This window comes from Zophobas morio, unplaced genomic scaffold (genome assembly GCF_036711695.1).
Source record: "Zophobas morio isolate AGI-343-1 ecotype UQ-CSIRO unplaced genomic scaffold, CSIRO_AGI_Zmor_V1 ptg000263l, whole genome shotgun sequence".
NCBI classification, from domain to species: domain Eukaryota; kingdom Metazoa; phylum Arthropoda; class Insecta; order Coleoptera; family Tenebrionidae; genus Zophobas; species Zophobas morio.
The window spans coordinates 68,776-81,113 of NW_026972367.1; the positions used below are offsets into that span (position 1 = coordinate 68,776).

Genomic DNA, 12,338 nt, shown 5'->3' on the forward strand with positions numbered 1-12,338 from the left:
CCAATCAATGAAGATACACCCGTCGACTTTGAAGAATTTACAGTAATTGTTCCTCCAACTGGGGCTCCTTGTGAGAAATGTTGCATAGGTATGTTGCTGTAATTTTTGAGGAACTAATGCTTATGAAAATAATTTTAATTTTAGCATTGGAACAAATACAAAAGAACATGTGTGAGATAAAAGAAATGCTGAAAGAAATTGGTGATAAAGTATTCAACATGGAAAGGTCATCGAATCTGAGAAATGAGGAAAAAACAGAAATAGATGATATGCTACCAATAAAAAACAAAACAGACTTTGATGAATTAGAAGATTATCTTTGTCTGCCAGAAAAAGCAGATTTCTTTGTAAGTTACATAATCCATAAATTCATATAAATATGCAATATAATAAAATATTGGTCATTCTATAGGGATAGATTCCTGTAAGACTAGGAGACTTTGGCAACCCTCTACATATGGTACACACATAGTGGACTGCACAACAGTCTCATGGTGTACATGAATCAACCTATATGTTATACATACACGGTCTCTTTTAAATAGATTTGGAAAAACTCCATTAAATTTCACGCACAATTAAAGCATTTGGAAGGTCTTGTTTTTTAAATTGCTGGTCTAGAGAACATGTGTAAATGTTAATAATGCTGATTTATTCAATTCTCATGGTGACATACCAATTTTTTTGCTTGGTATTGATGTGGATTTTGGGATTTAACCCTCCCCCCCCCACATTAGAATTAATACAAAATGTTCGGTAGATAAGGTGATGATGTTGTAATTTTTTTTTTCCGAATTTATTTCAAAGTGACCTGGTGAATGCACATAAAATATACACTTTTTCTTGTTTCAGAAAAGACTGTTGTCCCAGATAGGTGGTAATGGGTACAAGGATAATGTGGGACGTGTTTTAAAAAAAATATTTTCTAACGAATTTGCAACTAATTGTTCATGGCTGGGTTAGCGGGGAAATTTCAGACTAGCAGAGACGAAGGCGATAAATATCGTGAAAGGTATATTTTATTGCAATAAATATAATTGTTCTAATTTTTATTTTTGAAGAAATTATACTGAAGGCCCATTTTGTAAGAGAAAAAGAAGTGGAGCAATGCTGCTCAGAGTGAATACGTCATTCAAAGTTTAAAGAGGGAAAAAGCTACGAATTGAAGTTTCAGTGGTTTTTTAATAAAATATATGTGTTGTATTAGAATTAAATTATATATTATATTTTTTTCCAAATTTAAATAAAATTATGGTTTATCTGAATTAAGTTTCATTAACTTCATCAATGTTCCCATCCCATACCCTTAAGTGATACATTTAAATAGCATTATTAATAGCTGGGTTTTTTGTCATGCCTATTCACGTCGCATGCATCATGTTAATAAAATATACTGGCAGTTACATGTTTACGACGTAGTGATGTATACGCAACGTGTATGTCAATTTAATACGTTATACTGACATTTAAACGAAACGTAAATGATACATTAAAATGTAGAGAATCTGGCGATGTACTAATCTAACGCTACAACGATGTACTGAGAGAACGTCTTTAGTCTGAAATAATGTTGATGTCCCCAGTACGTCACAGACGGTATATAGTCAACATGTACCAAAAATGTTAGCATGTTGATTACATTACACAGCACAGGGAGCGCACATGGGCGCAGTGTGGGATGTAACATGGTACAAGTTCGTAACTACATTAACATGACATAGAAGTCGCTATAATGTAACTGTGTTTACTGGGTACAAGAAAACACTTCAAAAGTGACGTTTCTGAAGAATTTTAACAGTTTTCTTGTATCTACGAACGCCAGAATGCATAAAATTGACCTAAACGTCTCCTTTTCCTATTCTGAGTCGATTCTGCATGCTTTAAGTGTGTTTGGTGGCTCAGAACCATCAAAAAACGTTGAAATATAGTTCAAATTCAATAAAAATCGTCAAAAATACAGTTTCTAGCTAAAATTTGATGGTTTCGTTGCACTTTCCGAGCCCGTAGGGTATCTGATTGGCTTAAAAGTACAAGAAAACACTTCAAAAGTGACGTTTCTGAAGAATTTTAACAGTTTTCTTGTATCTACGAACGCCAGAATGCATAAAATTGACCTAAACGTCTCCTTTTCCTATTCTGAGTCGATTCTGCATGCTTTAAGTGTGTTTGGTGGCTCAGAACCATCAAAAAACGTTGAAATATAGTTCAAATTCAATAAAAATCGACAAAAATACAGTTTCTAGCTAAAATTTGATGGTTTCGTTGCACTTTCCGAGCCCGTAGGGTATCTGATTGGCTTAAAAGTACAAGAAAACACTTCAAAAGTGACGTTTCTGAAGAATTTTAACAGTTTTCTTGTATCTACGAACGCCAGAATGCATAAAATTGACCTAAACGTCTCCTTTTCCTATTCTGAGTCGATTCTGCATGCTTTAAGTGTGTTTGGTGGCTCAGAACCATCAAAAAACGTTGAAATATAGTTCAAATTCAATAAAAATCGACAAAAATACAGTTTCTAGCTAAAATTTGATGGTTTCGTTGCACTTTCCGAGCCCGTAGGGTATCTGATTGGCTTAAAAGTACAAGAAAACACTTCAAAAGTGACGTTTCTGAAGAATTTTAACAGTTTTCTTGTATCTACGAACGCCAGAATGCATAAAATTGACCTAAACGTCTCCTTTTCCTATTCTGAGTCGATTCTGCATGCTTTAAGTGTGTTTGGTGGCTCAGAACCATCAAAAAACGTTGAAATATAGTTCAAATTCAATAAAAATCGACAAAAATACAGTTTCTAGCTAAAATTTGATGGTTTCGTTGCACTTTCCGAGCCCGTAGGGTATCTGATTGGCTTAAAAGTACAAGAAAACACTTCAAAAGTGACGTTTCTGAAGAATTTTAACAGTTTTCTTGTATCTACGAACGCCAGAATGCATAAAATTGACCTAAACGTCTCCTTTTCCTATTCTGAGTCGATTCTGCATGCTTTAAGTGTGTTTGGTGGCTCAGAACCATCAAAAAACGTTGAAATATAGTTCAAATTCAATAAAAATCGACAAAAATACAGTTTCTAGCTAAAATTTGATGGTTTCGTTGCACTTTCCGAGCCCGTAGGGTATCTGATTGGCTTAAAAATACAAGAAAACACTTCAAAAGTGACGTTTCTGAAGAATTTTAACAGTTTTCTTGTATCTACGAACGCCAGAATGCATAAAATTGACCTAAACGTCTCCTTTTCCTATTCTGAGTCGATTCTGCATGCTTTAAGTGTGTTTGGTGGCTCAGAACCATCAAAAAACGTTGAAATATAGTTCAAATTCAATAAAAATCGTCAAAAATACAGTTTCTAGCTAAAATTTGATGGTTTCGTTGCACTTTCCGAGCCCGTAGGGTCTCTGATTGGCTTAAAAGTACAAGAAAACACTTCAAAAGTGACGTTTCTGAAGAATTTTAACAGTTTTCTTGTATCTACGAACGCCAGAATGCATAAAATTGACCTAAACGTCTCCTTTTCCTATTCTGAGTCGATTCTGCATGCTTTAAGTGTGTTTGGTGGCTCAGAACCATCAAAAAACGTTGAAATATAGTTCAAATTCAATAAAAATCGACAAAAATACAGTTTCTAGCTAAAATTTGATGGTTTCGTTGCACTTTCCGAGCCCGTAGGGTATCTGATTGGCTTAAAAGTACAAGAAAACACTTCAAAAGTGACGTTTCTGAAGAATTTTAACAGTTTTCTTGTATCTACGAACGCCAGAATGCATAAAATTGACCTAAACGTCTCCTTTTCCTATTCTGAGTCGATTCTGCATGCTTTAAGTGTGTTTGGTGGCTCAGAACCATCAAAAAACGTTGAAATATAGTTCAAATTCAATAAAAATCGACAAAAATACAGTTTCTAGCTAAAATTTGATGGTTTCGTTGCACTTTCCGAGCCCGTAGGGTATCTGATTGGCTTAAAAGTACAAGAAAACACTTCAAAAGTGACGTTTCTGAAGAATTTTAACAGTTTTCTTGTATCTACGAACGCCAGAATGCATAAAATTGACCTAAACGTCTCCTTTTCCTATTCTGAGTCGATTCTGCATGCTTTAAGTGTGTTTGGTGGCTCAGAACCATCAAAAAACGTTGAAATATAGTTCAAATTCAATAAAAATCGACAAAAATACAGTTTCTAGCTAAAATTTGATGGTTTCGTTGCACTTTCCGAGCCCGTAGGGTATCTGATTGGCTTAAAAATACAAGAAAACACTTCAAAAGTGACGTTTCTGAAGAATTTTAACAGTTTTCTTGTATCTACGAACGCCAGAATGCATAAAATTGACCTAAACGTCTCCTTTTCCTATTCTGAGTCGATTCTGCATGCTTTAAGTGTGTTTGGTGGCTCAGAACCATCAAAAAACGTTGAAATATAGTTCAAATTCAATAAAAATCGACAAAAATACAGTTTCTAGCTAAAATTTGATGGTTTCGTTGCACTTTCCGAGCCCGTAGGGTATCTGATTGGCTTAAAAATACAAGAAAACACTTCAAAAGTGACGTTTCTGAAGAATTTTAACAGTTTTCTTGTATCTACGAACGCCAGAATGCATAAAATTGACCTAAACGTCTCCTTTTCCTATTCTGAGTCGATTCTGCATGCTTTAAGTGTGTTTGGTGGCTCAGAACCATCAAAAAACGTTGAAATATAGTTCAAATTCAATAAAAATCGACAAAAATACAGTTTCTAGCTAAAATTTGATGGTTTCGTTGCACTTTCCGAGCCCGTAGGGTATCTGATTGGCTTAAAAGTACAAGAAAACACTTCAAAAGTGACGTTTCTGAAGAATTTTAACAGTTTTCTTGTATCTACGAACGCCAGAATGCATAAAATTGACCTAAACGTCTCCTTTTCCTATTCTGAGTCGATTCTGCATGCTTTAAGTGTGTTTGGTGGCTCAGAACCATCAAAAAACGTTGAAATATAGTTCAAATTCAATAAAAATCGACAAAAATACAGTTTCTAGCTAAAATTTGATGGGTTCGTTGCACTTTCCGAGCCCGTTGGGTATCTGATTGGCTTAAAAGTACAAGAAAACACTTCAAAAGTGACGTTTCTGAAGAATTTTAACAGTTTTCTTGTATCTACGAACGCCAGAATGCATAAAATTGACCTAAACGTCTCCTTTTCCTATTCTGAGTCGATTCTGCATGCTTTAAGTGTGTTTGGTGGCTCAGAACCATCAAAAAACGTTGAAATATAGTTCAAATTCAATAAAAATCGACAAAAATACAGTTTCTAGCTAAAATTTGATGGTTTCGTTGCACTTTCCGAGCCCGTAGGGTATCTGATTGGCTTAAAAGTACAAGAAAACACTTCAAAAGTGACGTTTCTGAAGAATTTTAACAGTTTTCTTGTATCTACGAACGCCAGAATGCATAAAATTGACCTAAACGTCTCCTTTTCCTATTCTGAGTCGATTCTGCATGCTTTAAGTGTGTTTGGTGGCTCAGAACCATCAAAAAACGTTGAAATATAGTTCAAATTCAATAAAAATCGACAAAAATACAGTTTCTAGCTAAAATTTGATGGTTTCGTTGCACTTTCCGAGCCCGTAGGGTATCTGATTGGCTTAAAAGTACAAGAAAACACTTCAAAAGTGACGTTTCTGAAGAATTTTAACAGTTTTCTTGTATCTACGAACGCCAGAATGCATAAAATTGACCTAAACGTCTCCTTTTCCTATTCTGAGTCGATTCTGCATGCTTTAAGTGTGTTTGGTGGCTCAGAACCATCAAAAAACGTTGAAATATAGTTCAAATTCAATAAAAATCGACAAAAATACAGTTTCTAGCTAAAATTTGATGGTTTCGTTGCACTTTCCGAGCCCGTAGGGTATCTGATTGGCTTAAAAGTACAAGAAAACACTTCAAAAGTGACGTTTCTGAAGAATTTTAACAGTTTTCTTGTATCTACGAACGCCAGAATGCATAAAATTGACCTAAACGTCTCCTTTTCCTATTCTGAGTCGATTCTGCATGCTTTAAGTGTGTTTGGTGGCTCAGAACCATCAAAAAACGTTGAAATATAGTTCAAATTCAATAAAAATCGACAAAAATACAGTTTCTAGCTAAAATTTGATGGTTTCGTTGCACTTTCCGAGCCCGTAGGGTATCTGATTGGCTTAAAAGTACAAGAAAACACTTCAAAAGTGACGTTTCTGAAGAATTTTAACAGTTTTCTTGTATCTACGAACGCCAGAATGCATAAAATTGACCTAAACGTCTCCTTTTCCTATTCTGAGTCGATTCTGCATGCTTTAAGTGTGTTTGGTGGCTCAGAACCATCAAAAAACGTTGAAATATAGTTCAAATTCAATAAAAATCGACAAAAATACAGTTTCTAGCTAAAATTTGATGGTTTCGTTGCACTTTCCGAGCCCGTAGGGTATCTGATTGGCTTAAAAGTACAAGAAAACACTTCAAAAGTGACGTTTCTGAAGAATTTTAACAGTTTTCTTGTATCTACGAACGCCAGAATGCATAAAATTGACCTAAACGTCTCCTTTTCCTATTCTGAGTCGATTCTGCATGCTTTAAGTGTGTTTGGTGGCTCAGAACCATCAAAAAACGTTGAAATATAGTTCAAATTCAATAAAAATTGACAAAAATACAGTTTCTAGCTAAAATTTGATGGTTTCGTTGCACTTTCCGAGCCCGTAGGGTATCTGATTGGCTTAAAAGTACAAGAAAACACTTCAAAAGTGACGTTTCTGAAGAATTTTAACAGTTTTCTTGTATCTACGAACGCCAGAATGCATAAAATTGACCTAAACGTCTCCTTTTCCTATTCTGAGTCGATTCTGCATGCTTTAAGTGTGTTTGGTGGCTCAGAACCATCAAAAAACGTTGAAATATAGTTCAAATTCAATAAAAATCGACAAAAATACAGTTTCTAGCTAAAATTTGATGGTTTCGTTGCACTTTCCGAGCCCGTTGGGTATCTGATTGGCTTAAAAGTACAAGAAAACACTTCAAAAGTGACGTTTCTGAAGAATTTTAACAGTTTTCTTGTATCTACGAACGCCAGAATGCATAAAATTGACCTAAACGTCTCCTTTTCCTATTCTGAGTCGATTCTGCATGCTTTAAGTGTGTTTGGTGGCTCAGAACCATCAAAAAACGTTGAAATATAGTTCAAATTCAATAAAAATCGACAAAAATACAGTTTCTAGCTAAAATTTGATGGTTTCGTTGCACTTTCCGAGCCCGTAGGGTATCTGATTGGCTTAAAAGTACAAGAAAACACTTCAAAAGTGACGTTTCTGAAGAATTTTAACAGTTTTCTTGTATCTACGAACGCCAGAATGCATAAAATTGACCTAAACGTCTCCTTTTCCTATTCTGAGTCGATTCTGCATGCTTTAAGTGTGTTTGGTGGCTCAGAACCATCAAAAAACGTTGAAATATAGTTCAAATTCAATAAAAATCGACAAAAATACAGTTTCTAGCTAAAATTTGATGGTTTCGTTGCACTTTCCGAGCCCGTAGGGTATCTGATTGGCTTAAAAGTACAAGAAAACACTTCAAAAGTGACGTTTCTGAAGAATTTTAACAGTTTTCTTGTATCTACGAACGCCAGAATGCATAAAATTGACCTAAACGTCTCCTTTTCCTATTCTGAGTCGATTCTGCATGCTTTAAGTGTGTTTGGTGGCTCAGAACCATCAAAAAACGTTGAAATATAGTTCAAATTCAATAAAAATCGACAAAAATACAGTTTCTAGCTAAAATTTGATGGTTTCGTTGCACTTTCCGAGCCCGTAGGGTATCTGATTGGCTTAAAAGTACAAGAAAACACTTCAAAAGTGACGTTTCTGAAGAATTTTAACAGTTTTCTTGTATCTACGAACGCCAGAATGCATAAAATTGACCTAAACGTCTCCTTTTCCTATTCTGAGTCGATTCTGCATGCTTTAAGTGTGTTTGGTGGCTCAGAACCATCAAAAAACGTTGAAATATAGTTCAAATTCAATAAAAATCGACAAAAATACAGTTTCTAGCTAAAATTTGATGGTTTCGTTGCACTTTCCGAGCCCGTTGGGTATCTGATTGGCTTAAAATTACAAGAAAACACTTCAAAAGTGACGTTTCTGAAGAATTTTAACAGTTTTCTTGTATCTACGAACGCCAGAATGCATAAAATTGACCTAAACGTCTCCTTTTCCTATTCTGAGTCGATTCTGCATGCTTTAAGTGTGTTTGGTGGCTCAGAACCATCAAAAAACGTTGAAATATAGTTCAAATTCAATAAAAATCGACAAAAATACAGTTTCTAGCTAAAATTTGATGGTTTCGTTGCACTTTCCGAGCCCGTAGGGTATCTGATTGGCTTAAAAGTACAAGAAAACACTTCAAAAGTGACGTTTCTGAAGAATTTTAACAGTTTTCTTGTATCTACGAAAGCCAGAATGCATAAAATTGACCTAAACGTCTCCTTTTCCTATTCTGAGTCGATTCTGCATGCTTTAAGTGTGTTTGGTGGCTCAGAACCATCAAAAAACGTTGAAATATAGTTCAAATTCAATAAAAATCGACAAAAATACAGTTTCTAGCTAAAATTTGATGGTTTCGTTGCACTTTCCGAGCCCGTAGGGTATCTGATTGGCTTAAAAGTACAAGAAAACACTTCAAAAGTGACGTTTCTGAAGAATTTTAACAGTTTTCTTGTATCTACGAACGCCAGAATGCATAAAATTGACCTAAACGTCTCCTTTTCCTATTCTGAGTCGATTCTGCATGCTTTAAGTGTGTTTGGTGGCTCAGAACCATCAAAAAACGTTGAAATATAGTTCAAATTCAATAAAAATCGACAAAAATACAGTTTCTAGCTAAAATTTGATGGTTTCGTTGCACTTTCCGAGCCCGTTGGGTATCTGATTGGCTTAAAAGTACAAGAAAACACTTCAAAAGTGACGTTTCTGAAGAATTTTAAAAGTTTTCTTGTATCTACGAACGCCAGAATGCATAAAATTGACCTAAACGTCTCCTTTTCCTATTCTGAGTCGATTCTGCATGCTTTAAGTGTGTTTGGTGGCTCAGAACCATCAAAAAACGTTGAAATATAGTTCAAATTCAATAAAAATCGACAAATATACAGTTTCTTGCTAAAATTTGATGGTTTCGTTGCACTTTCCGAGCCCGTAGGGTATCTGATTGGCTTAAAAGTACAAGAAAACACTTCAAAAGTGACGTTTCTGAAGAATTTTAACAGTTTTCTTGTATCTACGAACGCCAGAATGCATAAAATTGACCTAAACGTCTCCTTTTCCTATTCTGAGTCGATTCTGCATGCTTTAAGTGTGTTTGGTGGCTCAGAACCATCAAAAAACGTTGAAATATAGTTCAAATTCAATAAAAATCGACAAAAATACAGTTTCTAGCTAAAATTTGATGGTTTCGTTGCACTTTCCGAACCCGTAGGGTATCTGATTGGCTTAAAAGTACAAGAAAACACTTCAAAAGTGACGTTTCTGAAGAATTTTAACAGTTTTCTTGTATCTACGAACGCCAGAATGCATAAAATTGACCTAAACGTCTCCTTTTCCTATTCTGAGTCGATTCTGCATGCTTTAAGTGTGTTTGGTGGCTCAGAACCATCAAAAAACGTTGAAATATAGTTCAAATTCAATAAAAATCGACAAAAATACAGTTTCTAGCTAAAATTTGATGGTTTCGTTGCACTTTCCGAGCCCGTAGATATAGTTCAAATTCAATAAAAATCGACAAAAATACAGTTTCTAGCTAAAATTTGATGGTTTCGTTGCACTTTCCGAGCCCGTAGGGTATCTGAGTGGCTTAAAAGTTAAAGAAAACACTTCAAAAGTGACGTTTCTGAAGAATTTTAACAGTTTTCTTGTATCTACGAACGCCAGAATGCATAAAATTGACCTAAACGTCTCCTTTTCCTATTCTGAGTCGATTCTGCATGCTTTAAGTGTGTTTGGTGGCTCAGAACCATCAAAAAACGTTGAAATATAGTTCAAATTCAATAAAAATCGACAAAAATACAGTTTCTAGCTAAAATTTGATGGTTTCGTTGCACTTTCCGAGCCCGTAGGGTATCTGAGTGGCTTAAAAGTACAAGAAAACACTTCAAAAGTGACATTTCTGAAGAATTTTAACAGTTTTCTTGTATCTACGAACGCCAGAATGCATAAAATTGACCTAAACGTCTCCTTTTCCTATTCTGAGTCGATTCTGCATGCTTTAAGTGTGTTTGGTGGCTCAGAACCATCAAAAAACGTTGAAATATAGTTCAAATTCAATAAAAATCGACAAAAATACAGTTTCTAGCTAAAATTTGATGGTTTCGTTGCACTTTCCGAGCCCGTAGGGTATCTGATTGGCTTAAAAGTACAAGAAAACACTTCAAAAGTGACGTTTCTGAAGAATTTTAACAGTTTTCTTGTATCTACGAACGCCAGAATGCATAAAATTGACCTAAACGTCTCCTTTTCCTATTCTGAGTCGATTCTGCATGCTTTAAGTGTGTTTGGTGGCTCAGAACCATCAAAAAACGTTGAAATATAGTTCAAATTGAATAAAAATCGACAAAAATACAGTTTCTAGCTAAAATTTGATGGTTTCGTTGCACTTTCCGAGCCCGTAGGGTATCTGAGTGGCTTAAAAGTACAAGAAAACACTTCAAAAGTGACGTTTCTGAAGAATTTTAACAGTTTTCTTGTATCTACGAACGCCAGAATGCATAAAATTGACCTAAACGTCTCCTTTTCCTATTCTGAGTCGATTCTGCATGCTTTAAGTGTGTTTGGTGGCTCAGAACCATCAAAAAACGTTGAAATATAGTTCAAATTCAATAAAAATCGACGAAAATACAGTTTCTAGCTAAAATTTGATGGTTTCGTTGCACTTTCCGAGCCCGTAGGGTATCTGAGTGGCTTAAAAGTACAAGAAAACACTTCAAAAGTGACGTTTCTGAAGAATTTTAACAGTTTTCTTGTATCTACGAACGCCAGAATGCATAAAATTGACCTAAACGTCTCCTTTTCCTATTCTGAGTCGATTCTGCATGCTTTAAGTGTGTTTGGTGGCTCAGAACCATCAAAAAACGTTGAAATATAGTTCAAATTCAATAAAAATCGACAAAAATACAGTTTCTAGCTAAAATTTGATGGTTTCGTTGCACTTTCCGAGCCCGTAGGGTATCTGAGTGGCTTAAAAGTACAAGAAAACACTTCAAAAGTGACGTTTCTGAAGAATTTTAACAGTTTTCTTGTATCTACGAACGCCAGAATGCATAAAATTGACCTAAACGTCTCCTTTTCCTATTCTGAGTCGATTCTGCATGCTTTAAGTGTGTTTGGTGGCTCAGAACCATCAAAAAACGTTGAAATATAGTTCAAATTCAATAAAAATCGACAAAAATACAGTTTCTAGCTAAAATATGATGGTTTCGTTGCACTTTCCGAGCCCGTAGGGTATCTGAGTGGCTTAAAAGTACAAGAAAACACTTCAAAAGTGACGTTTCTGAAGAATTTTAACAGTTTTCTTGTATCTACGAACGCCAGAATGCATAAAATTGACCTAAACGTCTCCTTTTCCTATTCTGAGTCGATTCTGCATGCTTTAAGTGTGTTTGGTGGCTCAGAACCATCAAAAAACGTTGAAATATAGTTCAAATTCAATAAAAATCGACAAAAATACAGTTTCTAGCTAAAATTTGATGGTTTCGTTGCACTTTCCGAGCCCGTAGGGTATCTGAGTGGCTTAAAAGTACAAGAAAACACTTCAAAAGTGACGTTTCTGAAGAATTTTAACAGTTTTCTTGTGTCTACGAACGCCAGAATGCATAAAATTGACCTAAACGTCTCCTTTTCCTATTCTGAGTCGATTCTGCATGCTTTAAGTGTGTTTGGTGGCTCAGAACCATCAAAAAACTTTGAAATATAGTTCAAATTCAATAAAAATCGACAAAAATACAGTTTCTAGCTAAAATTTGATGGTTTCGTTGCACTTTCCGAGCCCGTAGGGTATCTGATTGGCTTAAAAGTACAAGAAAACACTTCAAAAGTGACGTTTCTGAAGAATTTTAACAGTTTTCTTGTATCTACGAACGCCAGAATGCATAAAATTGACCTAAACGTCTCCTTTTCCTATTCTGAGTCGGTTCTGCATGCTTTAAGTGTGTTTGGTGGCTCAGAACCATCAAAAAACGTTGAAATATAGTTCAAATTCAATAAAAATCGACAAAAATACAGTTTCTAGCTAAAATTTGATGGTTTCGTTGCACTTTCCGAGCCCGTAGGGTATCTGAGTGGCTTAAAAGTACAAGAAAACAC

General features: G+C 35.1%; 1 long non-coding RNA gene across 1 annotated transcript; it reads left to right on the plus strand.

Moving 5' to 3' along the window:
• The first annotated feature begins 282 nt into the window (after positions 1 to 282).
• Positions 283 to 1,106, plus strand: LOC135119435 (uncharacterized). The gene is made up of 3 exons (XR_010278219.1): positions 283 to 347; positions 853 to 1,012; positions 1,062 to 1,106. It is a non-coding gene; the product is annotated as an uncharacterized LOC135119435 (long non-coding RNA).
• Positions 1,107 to 12,338: the final 11,232 nt, after the last annotated feature.